Below are 16,667 nucleotides of genomic sequence, written 5' to 3' on the forward strand. Positions count from 1 at the left end.
CTCAGGGGTGAATTTGTTTGTGTGTTTAGTAGTAAGATATGAAAAAAATGAATGACTGACATCTGTCAGTGAGGGTGACCAGAGAGAACAGTGAGATCAGGTGTCTGAAGTGCTAATAGCCTTTACCATTTTCCCCCAGTAGGATGTTTTTAAATGGATCTTCCATTTTGTATTTTGTCATTTGATCTTCATAGCAACCCTGTGATTAATAAACAGAGGTATGAAGTCTGTTTTACAAAAGATACACAGAGGCAGATTCGAGATTACAATGCAAGTCTTTGCACTCACAGTTTAGAACTCTTCTCACCAGGTTTTGCTTTGTGAGCACTGAATAGCTATTTCAAAGTTATCGATTCTATAACACTCTGAGCTCTGCAAACAGTTGAGCTCTATAGGTGATTAACTCCCCATGTCTAACAGTTCAAAACAAATAAGCACAATTCTGCCATCTCATAAATAACCTTATAGCTACAGCAAGACACATTACCAGACTGTGGGAAAGTTTACACAAGGCAGATACTACAGCATTAATTTACATGGATAAAAGGAATGGGCGGAAATATGGATGGATTATCACCCACAATGCAAATCCCAGTCCTCTGATGTATGACTTACTGTTTACAGTCAATGCCAATTCTTCAATGCATGATTTTTATCTCTTTTCTCCCAACCCAGAAATGAAAACATCTCCTCTTAAGAGACAATAACATTCTTATTTAAAATTATACAATGTTTTAAGTGTATGCAGTAATTCTGTTTTTCTCTATAATAAATGCCATGACATAAAAGGGGAAAGACTTACTGACCAGACAATCTTCCTCTAGCCACAAAGAATGAATTGCACTTTTTGAAAAGAGACAAATATATGAATCTACATAAAGAAAAAGAAATGCACATAACAAAATGTAGATGAGGAGATTTTGAAGACTAACCTGAGCGATTTCAGGTACTTCAATTGACTTTGATACCAAGTATTTGTTGATTAAATCAGACATAAACATGGAGGAGAAAAATAGAGACAAATTACACAATATACTGGGCTAGGCTCTGTAGGATCTATAGTTTGCAATCTAAAAGTTTACACTGAATAAATACTGAAAGTCATTCATTCATTCATTCATTCATTTAGTAAACATTTATTCAGCACACAGTCTATGTGTTGGTTATAGCCTAGTAGGATGGACACCACCACCCAGATAATAGCAAGAACACTGTGCTATATAGATGTATGTGGTGTTTGAGTATTTATAAAGAGGAGTAGATGCTGCCTGACTTGCCCTAGACTGGCAGGGAAGACTTCATTAGGAAATGATATCTAAGCTATAATCTAGTAGATAAGTAAAAGGAGTGAGTAAGGCTAACAAGAACAGCATGTGTAAAGTTCTGAAGTCAAATAAACTTAGCATACTTGAAGAAAGACAGTGAGTGTGGGGAAGAATTCTCCAGAAGACAGGAAAAATTGTTAGGATCTGGAACATTTAGGGAATTTTGGGCAATGCTATAGATTTTTTACTTTATTATATACATACAGAAGAGAACTCTAGCAACAATGTAGAGGATGGACTGAAGAGGGAGGAAGAAGGAAGCAATGATTTAGAAGAAATAGACAATGCCTTAAACTTATCAGTCATCAAGTGGTAGTGGTAGAGATAAAGAAATGGGAAAGGCAGCGGAACACAACAGACACTAGTATGGCAATTTGTAAATCAATGGATGTGTAACTGATGTGATTCTGCAATCTGTGTATGGGGTGAAGGTGGGAGTTCATAACCCACTTGAATCAAAGTGTGGAATATGATATGTCAAGAAAGTTGTAATGTTTTGAAAAACCCACAATAAAAAATTTAAAAAAAAAAAAGAAATGGATAGCTTTGAGATAAGATTTAGGAGATAAAATCAGTATTACTTGGTGATAAATTGGATAAGTGGAGTAAATAAGAAGGAAGAGTCTAGAATTAATTACAAATTTCTGGTTTGAACAAAGGTCTGGTGACTCTCTTCACTGAGATAGAAAACGAAGGAGGAAAATCAGGTCAAGGGGGAGGGAGATAAATTCAGTTTGAGATGTGTTTAGTTTCTTAGAGACTTCTAAATGAAGAAGTGAAGGAGACAGTTGAATAATAGCTCGGGAACTCAGAAGAGAAGTTTGGACTGGAAACATAAATTTAGAAGGAATTGTACAGTACACTAAGGAAAAGAATGACAATAATTAATATAACATAGAATATGCCTAAATATGTTCTTCCCTTGTTTTTGCAGGGTAATCCACTTATCAAGTAGGTTGAAGGAAAAGACTAGGTTTAAGGGTTCTCAAATTATGGTAGATTGACCAGAGGTATCTAGGAACAGGGAAAATAAAGCCAAAGTCAGAGCCAAAGTCCTTTGGGGGAAGAAGACTCAAAGATTTATGTATAAAGTTAGGAGCAGGAGTATAAATAAGAGAGAATTTGGGCCAATAGAATTCAGAAACCAATGGAGCAATGTAGGGAAGTTCAGGAAGACAGTCCTGAGAGACTTCAGTGAGCAAGGTAGAGTTGTCAAACACAGGTATGAGGCTATGTTATCATGGTCCTGGAAGAAAACAGTTGGCATTCTCAAAAAGGGTAGTAAAGTAACACTAATGGTAGGACTATTTACAAAGGGGTAGACAAATTTAAGGGGCCAACAGGAAATGAAAAAACACCCAGAGACTAGCAACAGTAGAAAGCTATTACCATTCCTAGGCTTGAAGAAAGAAGGGTTAGATGCTGTGATTAGAATCTGGCATGTCCTGTTGCCATGAGAAAGAAACTAACAATATGTGAACTTAGGCAAAGAAGCAGAATCAGTAGGAATTTTGGACCATACACATACCAAAGGCAAAATATAGATAAAAAATGGTGAAACTAGTAAAAGTAGGAACTTAGATTCAAATGTAAATTTTTTTTAAAGAGAGAGAGAGAATTTTAATATTTACTTTTTAGTTTTTGGCAGACACAACATCTTTGTATGTGGTGCTGAGGATTGAACCCGGGCCACACGCATGCCAGGCGAGCGTGCTACCGCTTGAGCCACATCCCCAGCCCCAGTAATTTTTTTAAAAAATTATAAGACTTTCTTTTTTTTCCCACCTTAGACTCTAAAACTCATTAAATCTTGGATACCTGAATATTGGATACCTGAAGACAAGCTAATTACATATCTCATTCAAATCTTTCAAAATTTAACATTTCAAACAACCAGAATATCCAATATTTTTCACTAATCTAATTTATTTGTAGGTAATGCTGAAATCTGCTAGTTAATTCTAACATTATTTATATTCTAGAGTTCAGACTTGTGAATAAAGAATATTCTAGAGAATAAGTGACATGGAATTCAAACATTTGAGAAGAATTTCCACATTAAAGTGGAAATTTCTGTCTAGTTACAAAATACAGAGTTAGGATGAAATTATAGAATTTAGAGGGAAAGAATTTTGGCTAATTGTGTTTCTGAACAGATTTCCTGAAATAAGGCAGGCTTCTTTGTAAAGTAGAATATTATTGAAATAGTTAGAGACTGATATCCATATATATAAGACACAATGATAATAATAATTGCTAAGTGTTTTGAAGTGTATGTCTTAAATTCTATGCATAATATTCTACATTTTTATTTTTGGTACCAGGGATTAAACCCAGGGGTGCTTAACCACTGAGCCAAATCCCCAGCCCCTTTTATTTATTTATTTATTTATTTAGAGACATGGTCTCACTAAATTGCTGAGACTGACTTTAAACTTGCAATATTTCTTCCTCAGCCTCCCAAGTTGCTGAAATTACAGATGTGGACCACCACACTGGACTCTATGTGCACTTTTATTGAAACTTAACAAAAGCCTGTAAAGTAGGTGTTACTATCATCCCCATTTTATCTATGAGATACTGAAGTTTAGAGAGATTAAATAACTTACCCTAAGTCACATAACTAATAAGGGACACAGAAGTGGCTTTCTCATCCATAGACAACTGATTCCAGAATATATAAGCTACCATTATGCTATACCTCCTACCAAATGCTATAGAAGTGATATTGGCTAGGAAGTTAAATCAGATGACTTGTGGAACTTCTAAGATTGTGTGTGTGTGTTTAAATATATGTTCACATGTGTATGCAGTATATGTCTATATATTTATACACAAAACCTATGAATATATTTATATCTCTATACATAGAAAATACATACAAATATATATGCATATATGTATGTTTTACCTAAATATTATTTGTTATATTTATCATTAATTTTCACTGTTGAATTCTGTTGTATAAATATACCACAGTTGTTTTATCCATTTTCTTGGATTAATATTTTATTTGATATTAATAGAGCTATATCAGCTTTCTTTTGGTTAATATTTGCGTGGTCTGAATTTTTCCATCTTTTTTCCTAGAGTTTTCATGATCTTTCAACTTGGTATTTATCTTGCAAGTTAAATATTAATTTACCTCTCTTGTTTTATTTCAAAATAAATGGACTATTGTGTTCAGTCCATTTACATTTACTGAGACTACCAATTGTTTTTTTTTTTAAAGAGAGAGAGAGAGAGAATTTTTTTTAATTTTATTTTTTTTAGTTTTCGGCGGACACAACATCTTTGTTTGTATATGGTGCTGAGGATCAAACCTGGGCCACATGCATGCCAGGCCAGCGCGCTACCACTTGAGCCACATCCCCAGCCCCCAATTGGTTTTGTTATATCACTACTATCGTTTCATTATTACCCTTGTTTTTCCTTTGCTTTTTTTTCCTTTCCTACATGTTGTTCAATGTTCTATTTCCTGTACTGATTTGGAAATTAGGTTTTCTACTTCTATTATTTTAGTGATTTATTTTAAAGTAAGATATTTATAGTACTCAATATTAAGGGTAAAGTTCATCAGTATATCTGATCTTGTTTTGTTTTGTTTTTTTTGTAACTGCATAGTAGATTTCTTTGAGTTCAGTTTCTTTCTTCCCATCTTCTGTATTACTCTTGGTAAACATTTTATTTCCATGTTGATTTATTTTTTATTTAATATCTACTTTTACTGAAGAAATACATAAATTAATCTCAAAAGCATACTCATAAAAAAGCATATTCATGCTGAGTAAAAAAAGCCTTAGACAAAGAAAACATCTTATGATTACACTTATATAAAGTTATAAAAATGTACAGTCCAGTAGAGTAGTTATCAGCTACATGTGGTGATTCTTGAGGACTTCATATATATCTAGTCTGAGTTGAGATGTACTATAAGTTGCACACTGGATTTCAAAGATGAAATATGAAAAAAAGAATGTAAACTATCTAATTCATCATTTATATACTAATCAAGTTGAAAATCATACTAATCAAGTAAACATTGGATTACATAAAAGTACATTATTAAATTAACATATCCTGTTTCTTTTTACTTTTTATAACATGGCTAACAAAAAATTTTAAATTATATACGTGACCCTGTTATGGTCACATTGTATTTATATTTGGTAGTAATACTCTAGAAAAATTTATCTATGGTGAAAACAACCTAAACAGTGATTTCCTTTGGGGAAACAAGGATAGGATAGGGATGGACAGGGATGGTCAGGAAGGAAATTCCCGTAGTGATAAGTAGATGTTATGGCTTGGTGAAGGCTAGCATTACACAGGCTACTAATTTGTCAAAATTCTTCAAATGGTATACCTAAGATTGATGGATTTGTATATATGTACATTTTACCTCAAAAAGAGCCATAAGCAAATATTAGCCTCTAATTAATTATATGCATGCTGAAGTATTTAAAATAGTATGTGTTGATATTTTCAATTTATTTTGAAATGCATCAAAAATAAGATGGTCTGATAAATGAATGAAGAAATAGTTGTATCATAAAATAAATATAATCAATTATTAATTATAGAATCTCTATATATCTAGCACCCAAAAAGTTAAAATCCAGACTGTTTGGCATCCAGTCAAAGATTACTGGATACACAATCAGAGATGTATGACCTCTAATGAAGAGGGAAAAAAAAAATCAATCAAAATTGACCCTGACAAAGATATTAAAATTCACATAGAAGAACATAAAAATGATTATTATAATGGTATTTCATATGTTAAATAAGTAAACATAAAAAATATAAAAATAAGACCAAAATTGAATTATAAAAATGAAAACACACTATCAGAAGCAAAAAGCTAAGTGGACATAAATGCATAGCAACATGAATTATGCAAAAAGAAGAACACATAGTATAAAAGAATACTGAAAAGAAAAAAGAACATTAATGAGCTATGGGACAACCATAAATTGATTCATATATGAACAGCTAGAATCTCTGAGAGGGTAGGGCACAGGAAAATATTTGAAGAAATGCTGAGAATTTCCAGCATTGCTTAATATAAGCTTATAAATACAAAAAGTTTAATGGATTTCAAGCACAAGTATAAGAAAACTAAACTAAGATATAATTAAATTCCTCAAAAACAATGACAAAAATAAATTCTTAAAAGTAGACAGCCCCCATTACAACTAGAGGAACAAATAAAAATGATGTCAGATTTCTTGCCAGAAATAATGTTATAGAAAAGAGAGTGGACTTCTTTAATGTACTGAAATAAAACTATCAACCTAGAATTCTACACCAATTAATACAGATTTCAAATACAAAATATAGTCACATATACAAAGTCTGAAAGAAAACATCACCAGCAGACCTGTGCTATGAGATGTTAAAGGACATTCTTCACACAGAAGAAAAGTGATATTAGATGAAAATAATGATTTTTACAAAAAACAAGCATGTATGGAAATATCACAGTGAATCCTGTTAATCTCTACAACTAATAAATGTTAATTATAATTTTACAAAGCAAACCAAAGATCACAAGAATTGGTAAATATATGAATATTTTTCTTCCTTCAATCTCTTTAAAATGTTGTTTGAACAAAAACAATAATGAATTGAGGAATTTGGAACATATATTAAAGGTAATGATATGACAATAATAGCATTAAAGCCAAAAGGGGAGAAATGGAAATATATGTAAAGTGGTATAACTGCACTTTAAAGTATACTGTGACAAGTTAAATGTGTATATAGATTTTAAAGCAATCACTAAAACAACAAAGCACAGCATTATACCTAATCAGTCAACAAAGGAGATAAAATGGGATCAAAAATATACTTTATTAATCCAAAAGAAAGCAAACAAAGAAGAAAAAGTGAACAAAAACTAGATGGGAAAAATATAAATAAAAGAGTCACCCTAGCCATATCAACAATATGAATGTAAGTGATCTAAACACCCAAACTAAAAGTCAGAGATTGCCATATTAGATATTAAGACACAACTATATGGTGCCTGAAAGAAACACACTTTACATATAAAGGCCCAAACCAGGCACAGTGGTATATGCCTGCCATCCCAGAGACTCAGGAGGCTGAAACAGTACAATCACAAGTTCAAAGCCAGCCTCAGAAATTTAGAAAAGCCCTAAAGCAATTTAGTGTGACCCTGTCTCAAAATAAAACATAAGGACTGGGGAGATAGCTCAGTTGGTATCTTGCCTTGCATGCACAAGGCCATGGGTTTAATCCCCAGCACCACATTAATTAATTAATTAATTAATTAATTAATTTAAGAAAACATAAGGGTTGGGGGAAAAAAGGGCTGAGGAAGTGGCTCAGTGGTTAAGTACCCCTGGGTTCAGTCCCCAATAACAAAAGAGTTCCAAATAGGTTAAAGGTAAAAGGATAAAAAAAAGATACAGCCTATTAACAGTAGTCAAAAGAAAGCTTAAATGGCTTTACTAATATAAGGCAAAGTAGATTTCAGAGTATGGAATATTATGAGATGTAAGTCATTCTGTAATGATAATGGGATCAATTTATCAACAGAATATAATAATCCTAAATATGTATGTTCTTATTAACAGAGCTTCAACATGAGAAAACTGGTAGAACTACAAGAAAAAACATAGAAATCTCTATATCCCTGTCTTGATAATTGATTTAAAAAGTGGGTAGAAATGGTGCTAAAACTACTGACCATTTTTTTTTAAAGTGATTCAAGACCCAGAACTTACACCATTCACAAAAATTAATCTGAAATAGGTCACAGGCTGCAAGGTAAAACTCAAAACAATAAACTCCTAGATACACACAAAAGCAATGATACATGAAAGAAAGAACTGATAAGCTAGACTTGATTACAATGAAAAATTACTGTTCTACCAAAGGCCTTATCAAAAGAATGAAAAGACAAGCCACAGACTAGGAGAAAATGTTTGCAAAAAATATATCCAATAAAGGACTGTTATCCAAGATTATTAAAAAAAAACATTAAAACAACAAAAAGGGATAAGTTCTAATGTTCCATTTCATAGTAGAATGACTATAGACATTAATAATATCTATATTTCAAAACAGTGAGGATAAAAGATTTTGAATGTTTTCAACCACAAAGAAATGATAAATGCTTGAAGAAATAAATATGCTTACCATTATTTGAACATTACATAATGTATACATGTATGGAAACACCACATGGTATCCATAAATATGTACAATTTTAATCTGTTGATTAAAATCTCTTGGGCTGGGGATGTGGCTCAAGGGGTAGTGCGCTCACCTGGCATGCCAGGGCGCTGGGTTCAATCCTCAGCACCACATAAAAATAAAATAAGAATTGTGTCCTGTTGAGAGCCACAGCCAAAGGGGCCCTAGCAAACTTCCAGCTACCAGCTGATGATTGGCTCACAGCGGCCCCAGCAAACTTCCAGCTGCCAGCTGATTGGCTCCTCTGCAGTGATGCTCACTGGGCGGTTTCCCCACCCTTTCAGACTACGGAGCTGCTCATTGGGGGACTCTTTTGGCTCCGTCCCCGTGACCCAGCCAATCGGCCTCAAGAGAGGAGGAGTGGGGGAGGTGGAGAGGCTTGTGGGAAGCCGGTGGTGGCAGTTGGGCTCTGAGGGAATTCCTGAAGAGCTCCTGTGGTGTGGCCTGTATGTGTGTGTGTGTTCTAAAAATAAAGTTCCTTTCTGCTTGATAAGTGGCTCCTGAATTGTGCCCAGCCAGACTGCGGCAGTGTCCACCGAAAACTAAAAAATAAATAAAATTCATTCTCTCTCTCTCTCTCTCTCTCAAAAAAAAAAAAAAAAAAAAAAAAATCTCTTAAAAAGAAAAAAAAAGATTTAAAAAATGGCCCAAAGGGCTGTGGCTGTGGCTTAGTGGTAGTGCACTTGCCTGGCATGTATGAGGCCCTGGGTTTGATTCTCAGCACTGCATATAAATAAATAAATAAAGGTCCATCAACAACTAAAAAATTTTTAAAAAATAAAATAAATTAAAAATGGCCCAAAGATCTTGACAGACACCTCACCAAAAAGATATATAAATATCAAATAAGCATATGAAAAGACACTCTAAAACATATATCATTACAGACATGCAAACTAAAATTAAATAGTACTACATACTATTATGGTTTAGATATTAGGTGTCCCCCAAAAGCTCATGGGTGAGACAATGCAAGAAGGTTAACAGGAGATATGATTGGGTTATGAAAGCCTTAACCCAATCAGCAAATTAATCCCCTGATTGGATTAACTGAGTAGTAACTAAAGTGGTAGGGTGTGGCTGGAAGAGAGGGGTTATTGGGGGCATGCCTATGGGGTATGTATTTTGATTCTGGAGAGTTGAGTCTCACTCTGCTTTCTGATCTCATATGAGCTACTTCCCTCTGCCACACTACTCCACCATGATACCCTGCCTCACCTTGAGCCCTGAGAAATAGAGTCTGCTGTCTATGGATTGATATCTCTGAAACAGTGAGCCCCCAAATAAACTCTTCCTCCTCCATAATTGTTCTGGCCAGATCTTTTAGTCACAGCAGTAAAAAGCTGACTAAAACATGTACCTATTAGAATGGCCCAAATCCAGAACATAGACAATACCAAATGCTGACATAGATGTAAAGCAATAGGAATTCTCATTCATTGATGGTGGGGATGCAAAATAGTATATTCACTTTGGAAGAAAATTTTGCCATTTATTACAAAACTAAACTACTCTAACCATTTGATCCAGCAGTTACACTCCTTGGCTCCAAAGGAATTGAAGACAAAAATCTGTAAATAGGTTTTTATATAGTTTTATTTAAAATTGCCAAAATTAGAAGCAATCATGATATCTTTCAGTAGGTGAATGGATAAATGAACTGTGGTATAATAGAATAGGATTCAGAGCTCAAAATAAATGAGCTAACAAGCCATAAAAAGATATGGGAGAAATTTAAATTCATAATACTTAGTGAAAGCAATTTTTTAAAGGAGAGAGAGAGAGAGAGAGAGAGAGAGAGAGAATCTTTTTTGTAGATGGACACAACACAATGCCTTTTTATTTTTTTAATGTGGTGCTGAGAATCGAACCCGAGTCCCACCTGTGCTAAGGGAGCGCTCTACCGCTGAGCCACAATCCTAGCCCAAATGAAAGCAATTTTGAAAATGTTTTGTGCTGCTATAACAGAATACCTGAACTTGGGTAATGTACAAAGAACATAAATATATTTCTCACAGTTCTAAAGGCAGGAAAGTCCAAGACCAAGGCACTGGCAGGTCTGACATCTGGTGAAAACTTCCAAAATGACATGTTGACCACTGTATCCTTCAAAGGAGAGAAACATTGTATTCTCATCTAGCAGAAGATGGAAGGGCAAAAAGGGGGCCAAAATTCCCCCATTGATCCCTGTTTTCTTATACATTTATTTATTTATTTTTATGTGGATTGAACCCAATGCCTCACACATGCTAGGCAAGTGCTCTACAACTAAGCCACAACCCCAGTCCCATCAATTCATTTTTTAAATTGATTTTTTAAAAAAATAAATGACAGCGGAATGCATTACAATTCTTATTATACATATATTTTCCCCATGAATTCCTTTTATAATGGTATTAATATATTCATTATGATAGAGCCCTCATGACTTAAACACCTCTCAAAATACCCCACCTTCCAACACTTTTGAATTAGAGATTAAGTTTCCATCACATTCAGACTCTAACATTCCACCTGTAGAGCCCCAAATTCATGACTTTCTCACATGAAAAATACATTCATTCTATCCCCAATAGCCACAGAAATTCTTCTCTCATTGCAGAATCAACTTTTAAAGTCTAAAGTTCAAAGTTTCTTATAGATCTGACATGGCTGAGCCTCAAAGGTAAAATCTTCCTGAGGCAAATTTTCCTCCAGCTGTGAGCTTGTAAAATCAAACAAGTTTTGTGCTCCCAAAATACAGTGGTGGCATAGGAATAGGAAAGACATTTTTATTCCAAAAGGGAGAATAGGAAATAAGAGTAACAGGTCTCAAGTAAGTCCAAAATCCAAAAGAGTACAAATCTTCTGCCAAAGGTTTAAGACTTGAAAATAATCTTCCATTTCATGTCCTGCCTACTGAGTATACTGAGGTGTGGGTTAGATCACCAAGACCTTGGCCTTGGGCAGCTCTGTCCCAGGACTTTTCTGGTACAGGCCACACTTCAGTTCTCATGCACTGAGGTTGCATTTCTGCCTCATTCCAAAGGTGGGGCTATACACTGGTGGCTCTACAGTTCCAAGGTCTCTGGGATAGTCCTGCTCCTATGGCTCCACTAAGTATTGCTCTACTATAGACTCCCAGCAAAGGCTCTGACCCCACAGTTCCACTGGCATTGCCCTAGAGGAAGTTTTTGGTGGTGGCCCCACCTTTTTTTTTTTTTTTTTTTTTTTTGGTACTAGGGATTAAACCCAAGGGCACTCGACCACCGAGCCACATCCCCAGCCCTATTTTGTATTTTATTTAGAGACAGGTTCTTGCTGAGTTGCTTAGCACCTCGCTGTTGCTGCGGCTGACTTTGAACTCACGATTCTCCTATCTCAGCCTCCTGTGCCTCTGGGATTACAAGCATGGCCACAGCACCTGGCTGTGCCTCACCTCTTTAGGTGGTCTCTGCCAAGACCCTGAAGTTCTCTAAGGCATTCTTTGAATTCTAGGTGGAGAAAGTCATGCCTCCACAGCTCTTATGTTTTGTGCACTTATGTGGATGCTAAGGTTTATGGTTTGTATCCCTTGGCATAATGGCCCAAGCTTCTTATTGGCTTGCTTGACAGATACATCTGGGGCAGCTGAGGAGCACTACACTGGAATACAGGGAGCAGAGACCCAAGGTAGCCCCAGGCAGCAAGCCCAATGTTATAGGGGTTAGGAGGGGCATCCTTGAAATCTCTGAAATACCTTCAGTGTCTTCATCTTTTTATCTTTTTGTTGTTGTTGTCATAGATGGACAACATGCCTTTATTTTGTTTATTTTTTATGTGGTGTTAAGGATCAAACCCAGTATCTTTGCCACTGAGTTACAGCCCCAGGACCATCATCTTTTTATCTTAATTGAAAGTATCTGCCTTCCTGCTATCCATACTAATCTCTTTATCAACTGGTCACTTGACTTTTCTCTCCTAAACACAATTTTTTTTTGTTGTTCTTTAGATGACCATGCTGATAAATTTACAAATCTTTATATTCTGCTTCTGGTTTGATTTTTCATCTTTAAGTCATTTCTCTCTTCTCACATTTTACTATAAACAGTTAAAACAAGCCATGCAGCACCCTGAATACTATGCTTCTTAGAGACTCTTCTGCCAAATATTCTAATTCATTGCTCTTAAGTTTTGCCTTTTATAAAGTTCTAGGATTTGGACATAATTCAACCAAGATCTTTGCACTTTTTTTTAAAGAGAGAGGGGGGGGGAGAGAGAGAGAGAGAATTTTTTTAATATTTATTTTTTAGTTATTGGCGGGTACAACATCTTTGTATGTGGTGCTGAGGATCGAACCCGGGCCGCACGCATGCCAGGCAAGCGCGCTACCGCTTGAGCCACATCCCCAGCCGGATCTTTGCCACTTTTTTAAAAAAAAATTGTTCTAATTACTTTTACATGACAGCATAATGCATTTCAACTGATTGTACACAAATGGAGCACAACTTCTTATTTCTCTGGCTATACATGATGCAAAGTCACACTGTGCAATCATACATGTACATAGGGTAATAAAGTCCATCTCATTCCACCATCCTTCCCACATCTACTCTTTGCCACTTTTATAACAATGCTGGCCTTGCCATCGACTTTCAATGTCTTGTTCTTCATTTCTATCGGTGACCTCATCAGAATGGTCTTTATTTTCCATATTTCTACCAACATTCTGTTCATGACCACTTAAACAGATTTTCTCTAAAGCTCTCCTCTTTCTCTGAGTCCTTACCAGAACCACCCTTACTAATTCATTCACAGAATCATGATATTTTTTTCTAGCATGCCCTTTAAAACTATTTTAGCCTCTACCCATTACCCAATTCCAAAGTTACATCTACAGTTCAGATGTTTGTTATAGTGACATCCCACTTCTATGTTCTTCTATGTTACCATTTTCTGTCTTTGTTTTATGCTGCTATAACAGAATAACTAGAGGGTTAAGTATGTATCAGTGGTAGAGTGCTTGATGAACATGTAGGAAGCCCTGAGTTCAATCCCCAGTATCACAAAAGGAGGAGGAGGAGGAGCAGCAAACTACTTGGGACTGGATAATTTATAAACAGAAATCTTCTTCTTACAGTTCTATAGGCAGAGAAGAAAAAATCAAGGCACCATCAGATTCGGTGTCTGATGAGGGTCTTGTATTAGTCATCTTTTTCGCTGCTGGGACTAAAAGACCTTACCAGAACAATTTTAGAGGTGGAAAAGTTTATTTGGGTGCTCATGGTTTCAGAGGTCTCAATTCATAGCCAGCAGGCTCCATTCCTTGGGGCTTAAGGTAAGGGTGAACATCATGGAGAAAGAGTGTGGTAGAGGGAAGTAGCTCACATGATGAACAGGAAGCAGAGAGAGAGGTCTCCACTTGCCAGATACAAATATATATACCCCCAAAGCTATGCCCCCAATTCCTACCTCTTCCAGCCACAGCCTACCACTTCAGTAACCACTCAGTTAATACCTATCAGGGGATTAATTTACTGATTGGGTTAAGACTCTCACAATCCAATCATTTCTCCTCTAATTCTCACAATCCAATCATTTCTCCTCTGAACCTTCTTGCATTATCTCACATGTGAGCTTTTAGGGGACATCTCACATCCAAACCATAACAGGTCTGGTCTGTTTCCAAGATGGTACCTTAAACATTGTATCCTCTGGAGTGGAGGAATTCTGTGTCCTAGCAGCAAAGAGGCAAAAGGCAGAAAAACTAAAGGACAAAAAGGGGGCATAACTCTCTCTTCCTAGACTTTTTATAATGATATTAGTCTCTTCATGAGAGCAGAGCCCTCATTCCTGAAACACATCTCAAAAGTCTCCACCTCTCAACATTTGCATTGTGGATAGAGTTTCCAACACATGAATTTGGGGGATACGTTTAGATTAAAGCAGATATGTGCTGTTTGATTACAATTATATGGCATTCTAGAACAGGTAAAACTTCATATACAATAAAAAGATCAGTGGTTGGCCAGGGGTTGTAGAGGGTGAGTAGAACCAGTAGAACATCGAGGATATTTAACATAGTGAAATGCTTCTGGATGATACTGTAATGGCTGATACATGTCATTACACATTCATCCAAACCCATAAAAGGTACAATACAAAGAGTAAACCCTAAAATAAACTTTGGGTGAAAATGAAATATCAGGGGCTGGGGTTGTATCTCAGTAGTAGTACACTTGCCTAACATATGTGAGGCACTTGGTTCCACCCTCAGTACCAAAAAAATAAATTAAATAAAGCTATTATTTCCATCCACAACTAAAAATATTTTTACAAAGAAGAAAATGAGGAGCTGGGTGTGGGCTCAGTGATAGAGCACTTGTCTAGCATATGTGAGACACTGGGTTTCATCCCCAGCACCACATAAAAAATAAATAAAAGGTATTTATCTATCTACAACTAAATATATATAAAAGAAAATGATATGTCAGGGCTGGCATTGTAGCTCAGTGGTGGAGCGCATGACTAGCAAGTGTGAGGAACTGGTTTTGATCCTCAGCATCAAAAAAACAAATAAATAAACATATTAAAACATGGCTGGATATCTTTTTAAAAATAAAATGTATCATTTTGGTGGGGATATTGATAACAGGGGAAGATATACATGTGAAGGGAACAGAAGATAGATGGGATATCTTTGTGCCTTATTCTCAGTTTTGCTGTGAACCTAAAACTGCTTGAAAAATAAAGTTTATTAAAAAAAAAAAAAAAGACTGACCACACTGTTAGCAATGATTGGGAGAGACCAGAACACTCACACACTAGTACATAAACTAGAAGAGCCACTTTACCAAAAGAATTTGACTATTTAATATAAAGTTAAATGTGCACATATTTAGTATTATATTTAAATTAATACATAATCCATCAAGTCCACTCCTATTTTCCCAAGACAAAAGAAAAATGTGTCTATACAATGACTTGTACAAGAATATTCATAAAAGCTGCATTTATAATAGCCAAAACTGGAAACAACCCCAAAGTCCATCAATAGGAGAATGAATAAATAAACGGTAGTATATCTGTACAATGAAACACTGCTCAGTCAAAAAATGATTTATTGGTACAATAACATTGATGCATCCCAAAATAATTATGCTGAGCATAAGAAACAGGACCAAAGAGTATGTATTCATGACTCTATTTACATATAACTATAGATAACTGCAAATCTAAAGTGACAGAAAATGGATCATTTACTTGGAAATGGATGGAATGGAAAGCCCAAGAAAACTACTTTTTTAGATGATAGATATGTTCACTATCCTGATTATGAGAGTGGTTTCATGAAAATATATTCATATATATGCATATTCACATATGACCACATAAATAACTTGGCAATTGTGCAATTTAAATACACACAGCTTTCATGTTGGAAGTTTTCCTTGTTTGTCTGGTGATCCTTGACTAAGTGTTTCTATTTAAGAATAAGATGCTGAAAAGTTAAGGGAAATCTCTGTGTGTATGGATGTGACTTATTTTTCTAAAAATTTTTTGTAGTTATAGATGGACAGACAGAATGCCTTTATTTTATTTGCATTTGGTGCTGAAGATCAAACCCAGTGCCTTACATATGCTAGGCAAGCACTCTGCCACTGAGCTATAGTCCCAGCCCCTGGATATAGCTTCTTTGCTCATAGGTGTCAGTATGGGATGATCAGACATTGATTAAAATTTATAGCATTTGGCTGGGGCTGGGGCTCAGTGGTAGAACACCTGCCTCACATATGTGAGGCACTAGGTTCAATCCTCAGCACCACATAGAAATAAAGTTATTGTGTCCATCTACAACTAAAAAATATTTTTTAAAAAATATAGCTTGATGTATAAAACTTTGATTACTATCATTTTTTAATTTTTAATTTTTAAAAAATTTTTGGTACTGGGGATTGAACCCAGGGGTGCTTTAACCACTGAGCTACATATGCAGTCCTTTTATATTTTATTTTGAGACAGGTCAAAGTTGCTGAAGGTCTCACCAAGTTGCTGAGGCTGGCCTCCAATTTACGATCTTCTTTCCTCAGCCTCCCAAATTGTATGCATCACAGTGCCCAACTTTGCCTACTATTTTTTTAAATATTTTTTAGTTGT

This window comes from Marmota flaviventris, chromosome X (assembly GCF_047511675.1).
Source record: "Marmota flaviventris isolate mMarFla1 chromosome X, mMarFla1.hap1, whole genome shotgun sequence".
Taxonomy (NCBI): Eukaryota; Metazoa; Chordata; class Mammalia; order Rodentia; family Sciuridae; genus Marmota; species Marmota flaviventris.